The 13,603-nt window shown below is 40.0% G+C and overlaps 1 protein-coding gene across 9 annotated transcripts in view; it reads right to left on the reverse strand.

The window, feature by feature from the left end:
- shank3a (SH3 and multiple ankyrin repeat domains 3a) overlaps positions 1 to 13,603 on the reverse strand; it is a 171,269-nt gene that overhangs the window by 108,111 nt on the left and 49,555 nt on the right. The gene's annotated exons all lie outside the window — the stretch shown is intronic.

The following is a 13,603-nucleotide window of genomic DNA, read 5'->3' on the forward strand; positions in this document are numbered from 1 at the left end:
CTTAGCTGGATATAAAGACGTATATATGTACGTCTGTGCAGTGCTGAAGAATGTGGCTTGTGGAGTCTCAGGCGACACTGAACTGTTTGCATTTCAATAATATCTTCAAGAGTCCCCAGGATGGTTCACAGTGGAAGGCAGATGTCATATATAGTTGAATACTGAATAGGAATCTTAGTAAGTTTTGAGGATCCACTAACATCTACTAGAGTGGAAAATGGCTGTAAACCCCCAGGGCAATAATTCTCAGGCCTCTGCTGAAATAACATTAGATCTCCCTTTGGCTATCCTCTGACTCTACACTTCACTTCATGAATTTAACCAGCTGGGACAACTATACTCTTCTTCCCAACTCTCACATCACATGTAGGAGATGTTTCTTCAGTTCCCCATGTCTGAAGAGCATAGACCAAAGGTTTTGGTGCACTGCTACTGCCACTCAGAACTTCTTTGAGTACAGAGGTATTACCAATCTGACTACAATGTTCTTTAATGATTTTGGTAATAACATTATCTAAAAAAGCTAACAGAATTCTGACCAATTTTAATTGGTACTCTAATAGATATATGTCCATAGTTCTCAGTACATAGCAAGAGATAATCCTTGACCCATCCATTGAGATGATTTTGTAAAGCTGACTGCTTTAATACAATCATTACTAGACTGGGGGGTTTTCACTGATGGTAATATTACCCCCCCCCCCCCCCCCCCCCCCCGCAAGAAACCCCATCCCATTTCCCAGTAGCTTCTTATGCAGATACCCCAGTGTCTCTCTTGTCCACAAATAAAAACTGAGGACAATTCACATTGCTCTGCTGTATGCAGCTTCAACATCAGCCCATTATCTCAGTTGTCAGTGTTGGGTTATGTACTACAGATACCCCACGAGAAGTGCGATTCTTGGCTATCTGAGATTTTGGTTCAGGAAGACATTTCTGCTCTCAGGTCCAGACCAGCATTGTGGTTGGTCTGTAATTCCGTAAACTTTGGTAAATTTCGGCTGTTCATCCTGTTCACTGATCTGCATTGAAAATCACTGTTCTAGTTTTGGCTATGGACCATTTGACCTCTCTGCCTCTTCATTGGTGTATTTCGTGATCTGTTCTAATAGACCATCACCACTACTTCACCACTACATCACCAATAACCTGTGTCATGGGTGAAGAATGTGCAGAAAAATAGAAGGAATCATTTAACGAAAGTAACAAATGTGAGGCATTTAATGAAACTAAAAAAAATTACAAAAAATAATTCCCTGAAATGAAAAGGGGCTACGTCACAGAACCTCATCCCAAAACAATGCAGTCAGAAGGGAGGAGGGGATGGACACTGCCTTGCCCGAGTACGGAGCACAGGGACCACCATGTCCACCAGTGCTCTGGTCACGATAAACCCGACACTAACCAAGTTCAGGGCAGACAGACACCACAACCTCCTTATTAGGAGCATGGTTGTTCCACACCACACCATCCTCAGGACATGGCAGACCCTGCACCCTCTTTGCCTGAAGCATGACAGTCCTGTGCCACACCATGCTTGGCACATGGACTTCTCACGCCACACCTGGCTAGGCCTGGCAGTCTCACACCTTAATATCAATATAAATCTAATATGGAATTGTTAATATTAATGCTGAATTGTAACATTTTATGTAATGTTAAACTTCCAACATTACATACGTAATTTTACGAGACTTCATTAAGTAATTTAAGTAGAACTTACAACACACATACATGCATAAAGAACTTTAGGTGATGAGCACCAGAAGGTCTTGAGCTACACTCCTCAATGGAAGTTCCAATAACTAGAGCCAGGACCGTGACAGGTCCACCTGCCAGCCTGCCAGCTTATAGACGTGTTTACCTATTCATTCTGGCATCCATATTAAATCATCTTACGTGTCCTTTTGTGAACTACTGAGGTGGAAGGACAGAATAAACCAGTTATATGTCAGAGAGAGAGAACAGATATGCTTCTTGTGTAACAGCAGGGGGCTAAAGGTCACTCTAAAAGAGTAGAGGAACACACACGCTAACATACTGTACATACTGTACATACATCACACATACATGATCATGTGTGCAAACACACTCACATGTGCCCTTATGCTCATCAAAATCCAACGTTCAAGAATGCATGAACAATATTCAAACAAAAAGTAGTCAGTAAAATTTTTTTATCTCAGAATGGCCTGGATGCTAACTAATATGGGTTTATCTTTAGCTCCCCATTCTGCAATTTATTATGCATATTTATCATAGGGGCCAAAATAGATTATATGAAGAGTATTTATTTATTTCAAAATTGCAATAGGTCAGGTCTCTAACATATATATATGAGTTTAAGATATGCAGCTATGCTCGTATAGTGAGACTTTATCAGTGAACACTCTAGTCGTCCACAGCACTGTTGAGCCTGCCACAGTGATTAAGAGACTATCAAAAAGAGGTGGAGGATGAGGAGGAGGAGGAGGGGGGGAGCTATCAACATAGAAACAGGGCTGACTGGCAAAGGAAAGGAAGCAAAGGGGCAGCCAGCAGTCATTAAAGGAAACGTAATTAAGACATGCTGGAGCTGCATCAAACATCTGTAGCTGCCCAAACAGGAGGCAAGCACTGTGTGTATGTGTGTGTGTGTGTGTGTGTGTGTGTGTGTGTGTGTGTGTGTGTGTGTGTGTGTGTGTAACATGATATGGAGACTAACATGAGGAAGACACTTTCTTTTAAGCAGAAATAGCTTTTTAAAACACTTTATGTACCAATTCCAAATTATGTGCATGTCCAGATTAAGGAAAACATGAAGAAAAGGGCCAGAGAATTCTATAGAATAGAATAGTATAGAAACATGTCCATATAAAAACATTGCCAAACAGTGCCAAAATATAAAAATCTATGGGTAGAGCAAACTTATCTGCAAAGGTCTATTCTGTTTTGTAAATGACACCAACTTCAGTGTATTAGTATAATTTACCCTCAGTGTAAGTCATTATGTGTTGCAGACCCCAGATGCAACACCCCTTCCTCTACTGGGCTGCTGTGTGCTGTGTGCACTGAAACTAGGTTAGTGCAGTGTGTGCAGCCTAAGGGAATTTCTGCTTTACCACTACGCTAAGTGATCCACACACAGTGACACCACCACTACACTGGACACAAAGCTACTTCTGGCAGATGCACAAGGCGCTACATTCTCTGTGTGTGTGTGTTTGTGTGTGTGTGTGTGTGTGGGGGGGGGGGGGGGGGTGAGTGTGGGGGCGGGGTGAAATAGAAAGCACTATGTATTATTTAAACGTTCTCTGCCTCAACTAAGATTCACTCAATGTGTGAACATGACAAAATATGACAAATGCATGTTTAACATAGAGGAACATCAGAAATCCAGCGGGTCAAGAGAAGAAGAGAAGAAGAGAGCAGACATGGACGTAGGACCTGAATCAGAAGAATGAGGGTGAATGTATGCATCAGAATTTATATATGCTATAAAATCACACATTCACTAAATAATCAACTAGTCAGTGTGTGACTTATCACCAAAAATCCATCAATTTACAGAAGAGAGTATAATACAATTAATATTATCTTGAAAGTATAATGATTCTGATATATAAACAAAGACGTCATGATTATATGGTCCTTTATTGGTATTTCTCTTTTCACTCAAAAGTATCTTACATTGCATGGTCATGAATCTAAGACCATGACACTTGCACACAACAAACACTACAGTGAAAAATGGTTCCTTTAAGTACCACTGCTACCCATTGTTTCTCAACACAATCACAGAGAGAGCGCTAACAGCTCACCTCGCAAAGCAATTACGTGAATGCCGGCCTGATCAGTAACCCTGTCCATGAAGAGGAGGGAGTAATATCTACTGGCCCCTACTGAGCACTGTAGCGGCCCAGGTGCTCCACCTGGCCCATGGCTGAGTGCATGACACTGCTGCTCCATAGGCCACTCCGCTGCTTCTATACCCACGTTTTTACCACCAATCCATTTGATATCTCAAAATACAGACATAATCACCAAACCCATAACATATCTAGTTATTCAACAACATATCTAGTATATCATTTTCTAGTTACTATTTTTTAACAAATCACTACATTTAGCATAGTACTGCCTATTCCTATAAGGTCGGGATAGTCTATGAAATACAAATACATTTCAAGGATTTGTAAAGATCGAGGAATCTGGTAAAATCTTGCATAAATGGCAAAAAACACAATGGGTGTAATTTCAGATCCCTCAGATATCACTGTCTTCATATCATGGGGTTGGAGGAACCTTTACAAGCTAACAAATCCACAGATGTGAATTAAGGCTTTACAATGTACAGATGTAAAGAAGAAGCCATGCATCAACACTGTGAAGACGTTGGAAGGGAAGCATGTTGTGGTATGATTCCAAATATTCTTTTGGGAAAAAAAGTGTTTTCTGGACCAAAAAAACAAGAACCATCCAAGCTGTTATCCTTGGGCAGCTGGAGTGGGAGGGGGTGCATAGCCGTATCTGTGAGAACTCCATTAATACAGTGCAACATATTACCATCCAGACAGTCTCTACCTGGGACATCCCTACGTTTTCCAGGCAGGACAATACCAAGCCATATTCTGCCTGGCTTGCAAGTGCATGGCTGCAAAAGCAGAGAGTGCTGGACTGGTCTGCCTGCTGTTCTGACCCGTCTCCAATAGAGAATGTGTGGTGCATTATGATACATAAATCAGGGCAATGACGGTTACATACAATTGAGCAGCTGAAGACCTGCACGATAGTAGAATTGGGTTGGGAGGGTTGTTCCATTTGCTAAATTTAATGCATCTACATTGGCCAAATTTTTCATGTGTGTTAGTAAAATAAACAAATGCAACACATGCTACCATCCAGATGTCATCTTTTCAGGGATATCCCGTATGTATCAGCAGGACAATGCCAAATCACATTCTGCCTGGCTGTATAAGCCAGAGTGTGGGGGCTAGTTTGGCATGCCTGCATTTCTGACCTGTCTCCATTAGTTAAGATGGGCTGCACTATGAACCACAAAATATGACCATGAAGACTGATTACAATTGCATAACAGAAAACCAGCACAATGGAAGAATGGGAGAAAATTCTAAATTTAATTAACTGGTGGTTCTAAATTCTAAATGTAATTAACTGGTGCCCTTGATGTCCAAACGCTGTAAAAATGTTAGAAAAAGAAAAATGAAATTACAATGATAAATATTTATTTGACCGTTTCAGCTTTTTTAGAGTGTGATGCACATCATCATAAAAAATGAGGCAATTCACAAGTAAAACATCAAAAAACATATTTATAGTGTTCTCTGTATACTATAGGGTGAACATAAATTAAGTCACAACTTATTGCTTTCATTAGCATTTTCTATTCCAACATTTTTGGAATTGGGGTTGTAGTAAATGGTTCAGTTTCATGAAGCCTGGTTGGCAACAGTAGCGACTGTAAGAACACAGTGATTGTAATTACTAAATATTGGTTCTTGAGGCAACCCTTGCAAGTGATGAAAATTGAAAAAGTTTTGCTGTGTACCTGCAGTCATAACATGGTATTTTAAGACTATACCCTGCACATCTTTACTCTAGGAAGGCTGGGAAAGGGCTCATAATTCTGTGTGCGTTACTTTTAGGACTCTTTCTGACTGAGGGGATTTGTGCCGTGACTTCAACACTGCAGATACATTATAAACCTTTTAATCACATACTCAAATTATCTCAAATGCTTCTATCATCTGAGCACTATTCTACATACCTTATTTTCCTGCTTCATTGATTTGAAGACACACGCGGTGATGCACATTATGGCAGTTCAGAGGTATTACACAACTTACACTGATGTTTACCACTATAATGGACCAGGCCGTGACCTTTAAGTATTAAATGCTACTGCACTGTCATGTTGGAAAGAGTCGGCTGAAGTCAGTCCAAATGACAGTCTGGTCTTGATAATTATAATGACAACAGAGCAAAAAGCTATGGTCATCTGTTTTCATTAGGATAATGTTTGATACACAACAGAACAACATAGGATCATGTGTAACAGATGATTTAGAAATGCTGTGAATGTGTGTATTCAAGTTTGCACGAGTGTGTGTCTCTTGCCTCAGTGATTTAATATTGTTATATATGAGTGTCCTGCCAGAGTTTTCAGTCTCATTACATAGAAGATTTCATTATCAAACTAAACATGAACATCCTGCAGATGAAAATGAGTGTTGGTGTTGGTCCTGCTTTCTCTGTGTTTGTGTCCTGATGTACACACAGGAACAGGATTCTGATTAATGACCACAATTTAATCTCTCTTATTGTTCCGGAGATGAGTCCTGTTGCTATGGCTACACATAAGCAACAGATCATTCACCTTGGTAGTTCACATACAATTGCTTTAGCAGGATTTCCAATCTTTATTTCACATACACACACTTTTTGCCAAACAATTTGTGCAAACACATATGCAAGAGCAGACACACACACACACACACACACACACACACACACACACACACACACACACACACACACACACACACACACACACACACACATACAGACAGGCATAATACTTTTACCATGTGACCACATCAATTATCATAATCAACACAATGTGAATTAGTGTCTTGCAATAGTCCACCAGTGCTATTTTATTTCATAGTGAGAGTCTGACCACTGAATCTCAATCTATCACTGCCAAAGACCAACAAATACTTCCTTATTTCTGTTGTATCAATGGTTATGTAGACAAGAGTGCTATGTGTGTTTGCACCAAACCTCTTAAAAATGGCCATCCTGAAACTGGGCAACAAGACAAAATCTAGTGATCAGATTCCTCGTGCGATTCCCCATATAAGCCCCATTGATAAAGTGGCACAAAGTCACATGAGATTAAATTAATCAAGGTACCTATATTATTGACATCTAGTTCTCTGCACCAGTGTCAGGGCTGACAATGAGCATGATCAGAATCAATCTATCTCTAATTAAAGACTGTGAATTGCAGTGTAGGCAGAACATCTTATGGATGGGAATGAGACAGAAAATGTTGAGGGACTTGGCAGGTTTTGACCTGCTAATCACAGCTGACACACAATACAAAAGCACAGAATTTGTTTCTAAGAAACTCATTCATAGCTGAAATACACTGCATAATTCCAAACCCACCACACTTTTGATACAACATGAACTGTGTGGAATAATCACCAGAATATTTAGCCTATATATTTTTCTACTTATATATTATTTACATATATTTTCTACTTATATATTAAATACATATACAGCATATAATCTTTGTGTGTTTTAAAATTTTGAACAAAATTGAGTTAATAATTTCATTTTATATCATTTATAGTTTCATTTATATAGTACTTTTTCAAAAGTCACATTTGACACAGAGGACATCAGATTGACAAACAATACACACCATACATAATAAAGACATAAGCAAGGAAAAACTGGTTAAGGCTGGATTTGAATATTGAGTGTCGCAGTGTTGGACAGAGGAGAAAGGGTCATCCCAGAGACGAGAGCACATATAGATAAGGCACAGTCACCAATGAAGAGAGGGGGTATGAGTGAGAAGATGAACAGCAGCTCTGAACCATCTGAAGTTTATGAACAACAGAGGAATTGATAGCAAATAAAAGAGTGTTACAGTGATCTGGATGCAGGAGATGAAAGTGTGAATAAGAGTTTTGGCAGTGGACTGAGATAGAAAGGATCTAATTTTAGTGAAGTTACGAAGGACATTTTAACTACAGAATTAATGTGGGAACTAAATGACAGAATGAAATTGAAAATGACACCCAGAATATAAACCATGTGAGAGGGAGATAGAGTTGTATCAATAGGGAGAGTGAAAAAAAAAGCTGGCTTTTTAAATACATGATTTTGAAGTTTTGTCTCATCTGTATTTAACCTAAGGAAATTACACTTCATTCCAGATTTCTGATAATCAGTTTTCTACTTGATGAAGAGGTGGATTTTCAATGGATTTTGTGCTGACATATATATCTGAACGTCATCTGTGTAACACTGAAAGTTGACGGGAAAATGCAATAAATATTTTATTAAGGGGATCAAAGGGAAGCATGAACACAGTGAACAAAAGAGGCCTGAGAACAGATCCCCGAGGAACCCCTGAGAAAACCGGAGAAAAGAAGTAAAGCCAGAGAGAATGACAGAGTTCAAGTGGCCTTGGGTACCAGTGGAAATGAGCTGTACCAATTGCATGCATGAAGAGATTAGGTCAACCCAAGAAACAAAAATTCTAAAACCCAACATTCTAGTTAAACTGTCAAATATGAGGGTATACCAAACTGGCAGTACTACCTAAGATTTATGCTTGTCGGTGCTGTTGAGGGAGATAAGTGGATACATTCTGACATTCTGAGGTTATTCTGACCCAATATGCAGGTCTTCTTTTTGCATTAGCAAGCTGATAAGTAAACTGACTCTGGTAAACTGGATTACTGGAGTTTTTCCAAGGGCAAAAAATATATCCACAGGGATAGGGGTACACTTAGAGGCAAATAATGAATAAGAAAAAGTTAACCTCCTTTATTGCTCAGATCAATTCTTATTACGTTAATTTTGATTTAAAATATGTGTGATCTTGGTGAGCCAATCAGGAGGGCACCATCCAGTGGACAGGCATCAACTGCCCAGGCAGAAGGAGACTTTCTGAAAATGGTGAGATGTGCATGACAATGGGACACTGTAATATCATTTAGATTTTAACATCTGGTGACAAAATCCAGAGTCAACAAACCACCAAATGCAGCTGCAAATCTCTTGATATGAATAATCCCACTACATTGGTTCCTAGGTATCCATGGTCAACTCTTGCAGACAAACCTTGTGAAAGCAAAATATAATTTGAAAAATCCTAACTTATCATTTTACATTTAATAAATGTTATACACAATGCTCACTTTAATTTGTGCTTTTGCTAATTAAAACTACAGACACACCGTTAACTGTTTACTTCCAAAGACTGCATTGCTCCGTCTACCACACTAATGGCTTTGTAGTAACCTCCTCGGTGTAACTTGAAATAGACTTGTGCCAGAAATTATGGCAAGATCTGAAAACCAGACCATGACCTGCTACAATGACCTGTCATGTTAAGTCTTAAGTGACCTACAACACTCAGCCAGCACTTTCATGATTGTAGTCTCTCAAATTATGCATGTTACAACCTCGGCCATAATGGGAACATCAAAGGGGAAAGGACACACAGGGCAACGACACTAGAGTTCCCCACTTTAGCTGTATGGAGAAATAAATGCAGACGAGATTGTAATCAGGCAAACAAGTGAAGGTTTATTGTTTTTGGGGTCTCAAACACACATAACATGCTTTTCCTACCACTCAGTACCAGCGTAAAGCACCAAAGAAATCTTAGCTCTAAACCTTAGCTATCCAGGTTTAGCTAGGTTTCACTAACCTACACTAATATGGGGCAGTACCTGCTTATTTACCTAAGTTGTCTACATGTTGTCTCCTTCATGATGCATGACACAGGGATTATTAGAATTACATACCCAATAACTGTTCCCCAAGGAAATTACTCATAACACACTCACACTCATGAATAGTTATTTCTCCTTAAAGAAAAGCTGGAAGTGAAGAAGGGAGAGAGAAAACATGACAGAAAGGAAGAAATGGAAAAGATACTGCTGAGTAATGGTAGACGGATGTCTAGGTGGGTGGATACCTTTCCATCCAACCACAAAAATTGTGGTTGCTAAACGTTTAGCAAGGGAAGTAATTCCAAGATTTGGCATAACCAAGATAATCAATTTGAATAATGACATTCATAGTGTAAATATTGAGAGTAAATGAGACAATCATATCCAGACATAGTAACATTTTAAGACACTCAGTTGAGTCGGGTAGCTGCTTTGCCCCTTATCCTGATGAAAGGCGCTCAAGACAAAGTAGCACATATTTGATGTCACATGAAATGTTTGCTGGAAGACCAATGCCAAACCTCTACGCACAGCCAAAATATTTTGGCCCACAGTTAAAACAATTGGAAACTGATTTGTCACAATACTTGAAAGGAAACTTCTATAATTCAGTCTATCTATCACCAAGTAAAGCAAGCCAACATACCCACAAAGAAAATGTGAAACCCTATAACTTGCCAAAGCTGGACGACTGGGTCTGTGTGAAACTGCATTAGAAGGTAACCTGAACTTAGTGTTCAGTGACTGTGAAAGGTAATCCTAGCATCAGCTATAGCAGTTAACGTAGACAAATTGAACCTGTGGATCCACATCAGCCACTGCAGACCACATGAAGAACTAAATGCAGTTAGGCCCATAAATATTTGGACAGTGACAAAATCTTCATGATTTGGGCTCTGCATGCCACCACATTGGATTTGAAAATAAACAACTGAAATGTATTTTCCACTGTGTGTAGAAGTGGAAAATATACAGTTTTGTCACACTTGTCACACACAGTTCATGCCTTGTGGTTCAATGATCATTGATGTTATACAGGTTTTCTGTTTGTGTGTGTGTGTGTGTGTGTGATCAGTACGTATAGTCGATGTTCATATAGCCATTTTGTGGATGCTTGCGTTGTGCTTGGACATTGTAGCGTATGTATGTTAGCTTACGTTGTGTTTATCGGCGTGTATGTTCCTGTCTGAGTTGTAGCCATTCATATTGTCTTCTTCTAATGTCCTATGGTTTGCCATTAGCTTCCAGGTCTGTTAGTCATTTTGTGTCTAGTGTTTAAGATTATATAGTTGTTTAGTTTTTTGTTTTCAGTATGCCTCGTCATCTACGTACCCTTTGTGTGTCCTCAGCTAAATTAGAAAGAGATGTAATAAATAAGCCCCAGACTCTCTATAAACCCCTCCTACTCTCCCAAGTGTGTCTGCCCCAGACTCTGTATAAACCCCTCCTACTCTCACAAGTGTGTCTGCCCCATACTCTCTATAAACCACTCCTACTCTCCCAAGTGTGTCCGCCCCAGACTCTCTATAAACCACTCCTACTCTCCCAAGTGTGTCCGCCCCAGACTCTGTATAAACCCCTCCTACTCTCACAAGTGTGTCTGCCCCATACTCTCTATAAACCCCTCCTACTCTCACAAGTGTGTCCGCCCCAGACTCTCTATAAACCACTCCTACTCTCCCAAGTGTGTCCGCCCCAGACTCTGTATAAACCCCTCCTACTCTCACAAGTGTCCACCCCATATTCTCTCAGTGTCACGTAGGGCTACGCCCACCCCTCTCTAGCTGTCACTTCGGTTCCCTGCTCCTCGTGTCTGTGTTGTTCCCTGCGTGTCTGTCTCCATGGTTTCCCTCCGTCTGCCACGCCTGTGTCATCAGTGTCTCCACCTGTGTCTAATTTAGTTCTGTGCATTTATAGTCCCTGTGTTTTCCTAGTCGAGTATCGATTGTTTTGTTCATCTGTTCAATTTGCTCTATGTGCTTTTGCGATCTCCGTTGTTTTGTCTCGTGGTGAGTATTATTTCCTCTAGTCTGTGTGCCTGCCTGTTCTGCATTTCCCTGCCTTGTATAGTTCTTGTGTTAGTATGCCTACTTACCTGTCGCATGTGGATGGCTCTCCCATTATGACCCTGCCTGCTCCTTTGACCACGACTATGGAATTCCCTTATATAGGAATATAATATATCTCGCTCTCCTCAGCGTTTGTGTCTGTCTCCAAGCTCTGCAGCGTGAGCTGCATTACACTCAGCAACCCTCACTTTACACGTTACAACTCTTCACTGCTACATTTCTAACAGGAATGACTGGACATGATGACATGAAACATTCTTAGACAAAGATTCATGCTGTTATAAACTGTATTGAGTGCACATACTATTGCTGATTTTCAGATCATTCTTATGAAGTTATTAATGGGGTGACGTGGAATAATAACCAGACATGTACTGTATATAATATCTGTCTTTTTAAAAATTACTTGACAGGGAAGGCAGTGTGTGTGTGTGTGTGTGTGTGTGTGTGTGTGTGTGTGTGTGTGTGTGTGTGTGTGTGTGTGAGTGTGTGTGTGTGTGTGTGTGTGTGTGTGTGTGTGTGCTCAAGTGGTCTTGGGTACCAGGAATAGAGCTGAGCTTTTGTCATCACTATCAAAAGCATGCAAGGTAAACACATTCCAAGACCCCAAAAGAGGCCTGTGAAACTATATAATAGATTTAGCTTATACCAGGCCATTACTGAACTTGCAGTTCTATCTAAGAGCTATGTGCATCAATGCTGAAGAAGGAGGAAGTGGAGACATCTCTGAGGTTAGTCTGACCGGAGAGGTAGATCCTATCTACCATAGCTGATTGGTTTTTTGTTTGGTTTTTTTTTTTTGTTTGTATTAGCTGGCTCCTGGTAAACTAGATTATTCGAGTCTTCTAAGGGCAAATATGTTATCCAAATGAACAGAAAGAATTCTCTTTCTCTATCAGAATGACATCTGCACTAAAATAACAGCTTTCCCCATAGACAATGCCCAGGTGACCCAATTACACTTAGAACAGCGGTGAAACTGAGATAGCAATGCGAATAAACACATTCTTTAAAGAGACCTTATGCTGACTTCAGGACAACAGACAGGAAATGGCAACATAGTTAATGGCTGTTGACTCACCCTACAATACAGCCCAGGATTACCACTGAAGCCACACACAGCACCTTCATGGATCAACCAGTTCAATCATTTATGGTATACTGGCCACAATCATGCTTAAGTTGTGATAGTTAAGAATGAACTCTAATAATTAGCACTCATGTTATGAATTTAAATAATGCCAAATTAAATTTCTAGTAGACCGCAACTCTAACAAAATTTGGGAAAGAAAATGCATTAATTCATTCAACTTTTTAATCAAATGATACAATTTTACTACAAGTTTGTAGACATTTGAGAACCTGATTATTAAACTTAAAAAACCCTGGATAATCGTCACACTGCAATTGAGAAAATGTGAGATGACTGCACGCTACCACATTAGCTGCTGTTAGCATTAGTTGCTGTTAGCCAGACTCCTGCTGCTGATCTCAGTAGGTCATATAATGGATGTTTCTGTGTTTGTGCTGACACTGCTGCTGTGGCAGACACTGGTGAATTCTGTCATTGTGCTTTCCAACGACACACACACACACACACACACACACACACACACACACACACACACACACACACTCGCATGCATGCACAAATGCACACACACACACACACACACACACACACACACACACACACACACACACACACACACACACACACACACACACACACACACACACACACACCAAATCTCGAACATCCTACTATTGCAGTAGTAGTAGTAATGTGTTGTGATTCAAAACTCGATCACACTTCATGCTCATTAAATCCAGCTGTAATGCTCCTGATTCACTGTGCTGTAGACATACGGCTCATTTTCTGCCCAACATCAGCCTGACTGGAAAAAACTGATAAGACACAATGCTGAAATATGAAAACTATTCAGAGCATGATCACTTCTAAGAATGTTAACAGGTCATTCAGAACAGTTTTTTTGATTTCTGAATCTACTAGGCTCACAACAGATTGTATTTAAAGTGGACTAGTGA

The sequence above is a fragment of the Brachyhypopomus gauderio genome, chromosome 2 (genome assembly GCF_052324685.1).
Source record: "Brachyhypopomus gauderio isolate BG-103 chromosome 2, BGAUD_0.2, whole genome shotgun sequence".
NCBI lineage: Eukaryota > Metazoa > Chordata > Actinopteri > Gymnotiformes > Hypopomidae > Brachyhypopomus > Brachyhypopomus gauderio.